General features: G+C 50.7%; 1 long non-coding RNA gene across 1 annotated transcript; it reads left to right on the top strand.

The window, feature by feature from the left end:
• Window positions 1-1,455: 1,455 nt before the first annotated feature.
• Window positions 1,456-5,498, top strand: LOC123356180. Its single transcript, XR_006575293.1, has 4 exons — window positions 1,456-1,993; window positions 2,653-2,712; window positions 4,313-4,423; window positions 5,262-5,498. It is a non-coding gene; the product is annotated as an uncharacterized LOC123356180 (long non-coding RNA).
• Window positions 5,499-7,725: the final 2,227 nt, after the last annotated feature.

Here is a 7,725-nt window from a genome sequence, read left to right as displayed (position 1 = left end):
ATTTCCCCCTTACAGACTCGTGAATGTCGTAAATCATCAACTGAGACTTGAACTGCAGCGAGCGAGCCAGAGAGCAGTGGTGGCAGCAGTCGACAGCTCCATTCCAGCAGCTCCAGTCCTCGGAATGAGTCCAGCTCTGGACCCAGCTGAGGACCCATGTCCTTCAGTCCAGTCCTGGGAGCCAGCCAGGAGCCAAACAGAACCCCCTGCACTGAACTCAGCAGCACTCCTGAGACTGGGACGCTGGGCTGGCACGCTGACTCCTTCTGCCTAGCGTTTGGAGCTGATGGCACAGGGAGGATTAACATTCGGAGCCAGCTTTGGCACGAGCAGCTCAGGATCCCAGGGGAGTTAACGTGGCCAAGAGGAGAGGCGTGTAGGACTAGAAGTAGTGGGCTGGATTCTCAGTGACTCCATTCCTGTGCTTGAGGCAGGGACAAGGGCAGCAGAGCGGGAGAAAGTAGCTTTAAGCAGCGCTCCCAATACTCAGGCCCTGACTGCACCCTGGCATAAGGGGAGCTGTTCTAATTTATACTCCGATTTCCACAGCTCCCTATGGGCCCTGGGCAACAGAACCACCATAGCGCACCATAGGCATGCCCCCGACTTACCCCCTACAGCGGGGGCTGGGGGCAAGGTTGGTGCAGAGAGATGGGTGGGGGGAGGCTCAGGGAGTTCTTTTTACCCTGTTTGCACTGTCAGAGCAGCTTGAGGGGGCCTCCGAGGGTAAGTGAGAATCTGGCCCGCTGAGCAACAGGCAGCCTGGGTGAATAATCCTCCTTCCACACACCCTGCCGGTTACAGTTATGTGTCAACATCGCTGTCAATAGCCCGGTTCCAGCCAGGCCTCCCCGTTCCGCAGGGCCAGGGATCGTGTGTGTGGGAAGCAATGTCCCCTGTGGAACCCATGCCTAGAACTGCAGACACACCCTGCTGTAGCTGGCATGGCTCTGATCCTTGCCCGGGCGGAGTGCCAATGTGAGTGGACACCCTGTGCCGAAGGCGGCACACTGGGCTTTTCAGAACCAGGACCCAGCCTAGGCAATTCAAAACGTCATCATTTTTTTGCCCCTTTCTAGCTTTTCTGCTCGGTGGTGGGGAGGGTCGAGAGAGCCAGGCCCCCAGCTTTGCCCATCCATTCTGCTCCACCCCCAAAGCAAGCTGCTTTTGGAAGGGTCTTATGTTTCCGAAACTGGTTCCCCGATGCCTAGTCAGGTCCCCTCCCTTGCTCGTAACATCTTATTCCTCCTCCAGCTGCCCCAGGACTTTCAGCAGCAGGCAGAGAGAACTTGTAGCAAGAGCAGCCAGAGCACATTCCAGGGCTGCTTCTCTTCCCTCCCTCAGAGCACACATTGCTGAGCTCTGCACGCCTGAGACGGAGTGAGGAAGGTAGAGCTGCTGGAGGAATGCCTGTGGCATGAGGGATCCGGGCCAAGAAGGCCAGGAATGAAAATGACTTTGCATCTTTCCTCCCCTGCTTTGATACAAACTGGATCCCTAGCTATGAAATGCAGCCACTTCTGGGGTGGAGCCAGTGACAGCAATGGAGCTGATATGTAACACAGTGATGATAATAAGTTTATGAACACTGTGTGCGACCTAGTCAGTGATGGGAAGTTATTGCCTGTTGGGGCTCCTCACAGGGTGGCTGGTTCTTTAACAGGAAACAGGTCTTAGCCCCGCCTGTGACATTGTTAATTCTCTTTCCCCAGGTGGGGAAAATCAAGATGGGTAATTGATACAATCAGGACTCTGGGATAAATAAAGGAGAGGCTTAAAGAAGGTGGCAGGGTAGTAAGGTGCCTGTAGGCTATCTTGAGCTACCAGGGGAGGACTAGAAGAATGGGTTTGCCTGGGATCTCTAAGCCATAGAGAAAACAACCCAGGGAGAATTTTGGATCCTCTCCTAGGTGGGGGAAGAAGGACTCCAGATAGGAACGCCTGAGGGTGATGCTTGCAGAGCCCCCAGACTAGCAGAAAATGCAAGAGCTGAGTATGAACTTTTGTGTTGGGTGATGGATTCTACTTTTTTGAAGCTTGTTTTGAATGATGTTAGGAAACCAGCCCTAAGCTGGGGTGTCATTAGCTCCAAGACAGCCTCTGTGGATTATTTCTGGGATCCTTAGAGGGAAACTGAGACAGGAGTGTGGCAGATCTGCCCTCAGCCATGATGGGTTGCTCTAGAGGTGGTAACCCTGTAATAGTTAGAAAACATTCTTGTATAAATGGGAGCTGAGGAAATTATTAGGGAGCTGAGGAAAGGATGAACAGGAAGGCAAGCCAGTGGTCCCAGAGAAGCAACCTCTCAGCAAATGGGAGGGTAACTAGATTGGCCTGCTTCTAGGCTGAAATGACCCAGCTGTTTTTGCCAGGCTGGGAGGCTAAAGATCAAAAGGGCTATTAACAGCTGTAAAAGAGCGGGGGAATTTATTGCCACTGCCAGGGAGTTGTCCCTGAGCTCGGATAGGAAGACAAGGGACACAGTGGCTCTGTGAGAGTCTACAGGAAGCTAGTTCTTTCAGTGTCCCCAGGTGGAAGATGGTTAGACACCTGGTAAGCAGGCAGGCATATGGGGCTGGCTGATGACTGCATTTCTCTGAAATGATGTTGTTCTAAGCTTGGCTGTTTGGTCGCTGGTTTCTGCTATCACAGCCCTGGAGAGACCAGAGCAGCAGGATTTGAGCCTGAGTCAGACCTGCTGAGGTCACCACAGTGAGTACCATGGGACAGTTCAATCACAAGTGGGAGAATGGTGATTCCACCCCGAGCCAGGTGATGGCTGGAGGCCTGGGCAGTGTGGGGTGCACTTGGCCAGATCAGGAGGGGTCAAAGGGGCCGTTGGCCTGGTGACTCTGACAGAGCCCAGCAGCTGTTTGCAACCCAGTCATTCATGACCAGAAGCGAAAATGAATCCAACTGGCCCTGAAAAGGGAGTAAGGGTCAGCATAAAGGTACTTGCCCAACTGGAATCTCCTCAGGATGCTGAGGTTCACACACCTACTCTACCTCTTCTTCCCCCTCCCCACCCCCCCAAAAAAATAGCCATGGGAATTTTTTATGATCATGAGTCAATTCCACTGTAGCTGTTGCACCTGGGATACATTTGGCCCAGCTTGTCTCATTCGGCTCATGTGATGAGTAGCATAGGAACCACGCCCTTTCTCAGGCCATTACATATGAATATTGGGCAAGAACCAAACAGAGGAGCCCTGGTTCAGGCAGGGGCGGCTCTATGTATTTTGCCACCCCAAGCAGCGCAGTCAGGCAGCTTTCGGCGGCGCACCTGCGGGAGGTCCTCTGGTAACACAGATTCAGCGGCACACCTGCAAGAGGTCCACTGGTCCCGCGGCCCAGCGTACCCTCTGCCGAATTGCCGCCGAATCCGTGGGACTAGCAGACCTCCCACAGGCATGCCGCCCAAGGCTGCCTGACTGCTGCCCTCGCAGGGACCAGCAGGGTGCCCCACGGCTTGCCGCCCCAGGCATGCGCTTGGTGCGCTGGTGCCTGGAGCCACCCCTGGGTTCAAGTTTGCCCATTCCAACTTGGATTTAATCGGCCTGAGTCTCAGTTATGCTAAGGCCCATTTACGTTGCTCTGCAGCAGCCTGGGTACTCAGCTGCCTCCCCGCAAAGTCCCTGAGAAGGCCTCCGGTGCTGGGGCCTCCCCTGCTCAGTGCACAGCTGGTGTGAGGTCCTGCTCCCAGCCCCTAGAACAGGACTTGCATGGGGGGGGGGTGGCAGTGGATGCCATGGGAATGAGGACCAGAGGCTGCTCTAACTTACACCGGGCTGGGCAGGGATTGTGCCGCACAGCCCCAGACTGGGGGCAACCAGAAAGGTGGCTTGTGGTGACCTCTGGCCCCCACGTCCTACCAGGGGCCCCACAGACTGAAATGGAGGTGGGCAAAAGAGGAGTGGTGGCTTGGGCTCTCAGCTGCCAAAGTCGGGATGGTCTGAATCCATGTCCCACTTTCTCAAAGCCCCCCGAGTTTGTGGGGATGCAGGTAAATACATGGTTTTAAGATTTGGCTGAGTGAAATGCTCATTCTCTCTGAATAGCAGGGCTCCGAAGCCCAGCTCTCCCTTCAGCTGGCCCTATACCTATCCCCCTAAGCTGCTCCGCTCCACCTCCAAAGTGAGGGTTTGTAAATCAGAGCAGTGTGTTTAGCGGCTGAATGGCCGGGTGTATAAATGGGGCTCTCGTCACATTTTGCGCATCTCCTTGCTGGCTCTCTAAAGCAGCTGAGCGTCTGCAACTCAGCCTGTGTCCTGAATCAGAACTGTTGTGGTTAACGTTTCCTGACATGTTTCAGGATCCCGGCTGGCAAAACGTATAGCAACCCTGTGACACCATGAAGTTGCAGAGCCCACTTTGCAAACCAATTGGAAGGCGCTCCCGCCCCAGTGACTAAGACTAGTGTGGGGTAAGTGTTGCTCCCTGCATGTCCCTGGAACATCAGAGCTGTCTGCCTGCCCTGGGTGTGGGGAGTGTGCACTCTGGTGCAGGTGGCTCTGCATGCTGGGAGCTGAGCCGTGCTAGGAGTGGAGTACGAATTCTGTCATTTCCAGAGCACTTTGGGATCCTTCTGGATGTCAGGGGACTGGGAACTGGCTATAGGGCACGTGGAGTCAGATCTGCTTGTGGTTAGACCGGGGTAAATCTGGAGTCGTGAACAAAATTTGCTGCATTGTCACCCTCTAGGTTAGTGGCCTCACCCCAATTTGTCATATGGGCAGGTGCCCCTGGCACAAACACCAAGGTACAGCTGGTACCTGGGCCTCATTATGGCGTATTCAGTAGAGGCCAAGGAGTGAATTGATTTAAAAGGCCCAGCTATCCCTTGAGCCCCAGAAATGCATCCCAGGGTGGCACTCCAGAGAAGTACATAGGGGGAGCCTCAGTACCCAGGGCTGCTAAGCCGACCCCTTTCACAAGCACAGTATTCGCCAAGAAACAAATGAGGGCAAAGCTCCAGGGATTCCTCTCCAGCAGCTTCTCCCAGAGCCAAACCTTCCCCCTCCAGCGAGTGTGGGCTAGAAAGTGTGGGCCAGAATCTCAGCTGGTGAAATCAGTGCAGCTCCGGTCACAACAGTTTATAGGAATGTAATTGTTCCTGGGGAAAAGCAGTATTATACAAAATCCTTATGTGAAGGGTTTTACACCCCCCCTTGTTTTTATTTTTAAATTGTAACAAGACATGTCATAGCTTTCTAAATGTTTAAAGGAGTTATTTACAAACATAGTGTTCAATTGCTTTTCAGAGTTTTGCCTAAATGAATTGACCAGAATACGAAAATCCCAACCAAACAAACTGTTATTAGTCATCACTACTAGTAAATTGTAAATAAAGCTTGAACCTGTGGGATATAGTGTATAAGCCACAACTGAGGACTTCTGCAATGGAAAAAATATATATTTTTGTTTTAAAGAGACAAAACACCAGAGAAATGTTCAGAGATAAGGCTGTTGCCCCTCACTCAGTTTTAGATAAAGAAAGAGCCCCCAATCTCTCCGCTCTATTCCTCCTCTTCATGTCCTGACTTTTTTTCCTGTTTAAAACTGTCTTTTCATGTTCTTTTGCTAAACATCCAGTTTTTAATCATATCAAATAGAGTTTTAAAATATAAACTTTGAAAAGTTTATAAACTTGTAATGCAGGACAGGGAGGATAAGAGAACTGGCCTGGATTTTAGGGGAATATTGCTAACTGCCTGAAATCTTTTAGTAAGTTGTGTGGTTGTAGCTATGTCAGTCCCAAGATATCACCTCACCCACCTTGTCTCTTTCATATCTTTTATTGGAGCAACTTCTGTTGGTGAGAGAGACGAGCTTTCAAGCCACACCGAGCTCCTCTTCCGGGCTGGAGATCTCTCTCGCCAACCTGCCAGGATTGTCCTGGAGTCTCCAGGAATTCAAGATTAATCTTTAATTAAAGATGTTGTGACAAAACCTCCAGGAATATGTCCAACCAAAATTGGAGCACCAACAAAGGTGGATCCCATAGAAGATATTACCTCACCCACCTAGTCTCCCTGAAATCTTTTTTGGTGAAACAGTTTCATAGATGCCCCTCCTTTGTTGGTCAAGCATTTGTCATATAGAAAGACCTCCCCACTTTGTGAGGTGTTATTTTTCCCCCTTCAATAGACTATCAGAAATAAGATGTCCTCCCTCAATGTTTTTGCTCATGTTTGGAGCTATTTTGTAGCAGTACCTGCCAAGCAACAATTACATTTTTAAATGTTTTAGCATTACATTCCAGGAGCCCTAAAGATTTTTTGTTTTTACACAACACTTTATATTTTACTTGTATACAAACTCTAACTGGTGATGCTTTGCAGTGTTAAATAATACAAGCCAGTGGATGAGAGAGCTGAGAAATGACTGAAAACAGAGGTGTTATGATGACTAATGCAGAGGGCCTGGGGGAAATTAAAAGGCTCGGCTTTAGTAGAAGAAAGTATGATTTAAGAGAAGGGTGGGGGAGTTGAGTGCTTTGAGGCTACTTTGAAATGGCCAGAGGCCCAACTACCAATATTCCTAATGCACAAGCACATGGGCTTTCTTGTTAGTGGGACAGACAGTCCATATGCCTTTTGTTAACAATCTGTCACCTAATGACAGGTGGAAGATAAAAAGAATACATAACTAAGCATGCACCTTGCTTTTCCTTGTAACAACCTCCTTTTTCCCCTTGCCTACTATGCCACAGAGAGAAGTTTCTCCTTACCTAGAGGGAAGCCAATGGACTTTTGAAGCATTGTCCCTAAGCTATTGGCTACGAAAGTATCACATGAGCATCATATGAAAGAGGGTGAGTTGTTGGAACAGGCCTGTTGATTAAAGATGGAAGTGCCTGATTTCACCCCTCAAGGAGATGAAGAGGCTAACTCTCTGATAGCACTACCTTGCGGTTATACAGGAAAATTTATTCTAAGGGAAAAAACAACTGGTCACAGAGACTTAACAAATGATACATTTCTGCTCCTGTGGAGTTAAAATGTGATCTATTCATTGGACCAGTTTGTGAAGTAAATGTTCTTAGGTCTGGAAAGAAAACTTTGAGCCCACCCTACACAATGTGGGGGTGTAGGGAAGGCAGCATGTGTCTGTTGCCCCAGGAGCTTCCATTTTTAGTTTCTTAGCCAGTGTCATTTGACTATGATTAAAAAGATGCTTTTATGATGCAAATAAAAAGTATAGGGTCTTTATCTTACTGGTACACATTGGCTTATCAGCCAGGCCTGTGCTGGCACATGGATCGGTTCAGCACTTTCTGAGCTAGCTTTGGTGCAGAGCTGGGGGGGAGGAAGGCTCCCTATCTCCCTGCTTGTTAAACAACTTAGCAGTAAACAAAATGGCGAACACAAAGTCACCCTACACCATGCACAGTGGGGGCTCAGCTCCCCCATATACCCTGAGCTGGGGGCTCAGCTCCCTCTGTGCACCCAGAGCTGTGGGGGCTCCCTATCCCTCCCCCCCAGTGCACATGGAACTTGGGGATGTGGGGCGTCTCTCTTCTCTCTCCCCCCCCCCCCCGGTGTACACTGAGCTGGGGTCTCAGCTCCCTCCCTCTCCCCCCGGTGTACACTGAGCTGGGGGGGCTCCATATCTTCCCCCCCGAGCTTGGGACTCTCCCCGCACAGTGAGCGGGGGGGGGCTCTTGGGATTATTGCCCCGCCCACTCAGGAAGCAGCCCGTGGAATTTTCCACCCTCCGCCCGCC

This window comes from Mauremys mutica, chromosome 25 (assembly GCF_020497125.1).
Source record: "Mauremys mutica isolate MM-2020 ecotype Southern chromosome 25, ASM2049712v1, whole genome shotgun sequence".
NCBI lineage: Eukaryota > Metazoa > Chordata > Testudines > Geoemydidae > Mauremys > Mauremys mutica.
Note: the sequence above shows the minus strand (reverse complement) of the source record. Positions and strands in the feature narration are given on the sequence as shown.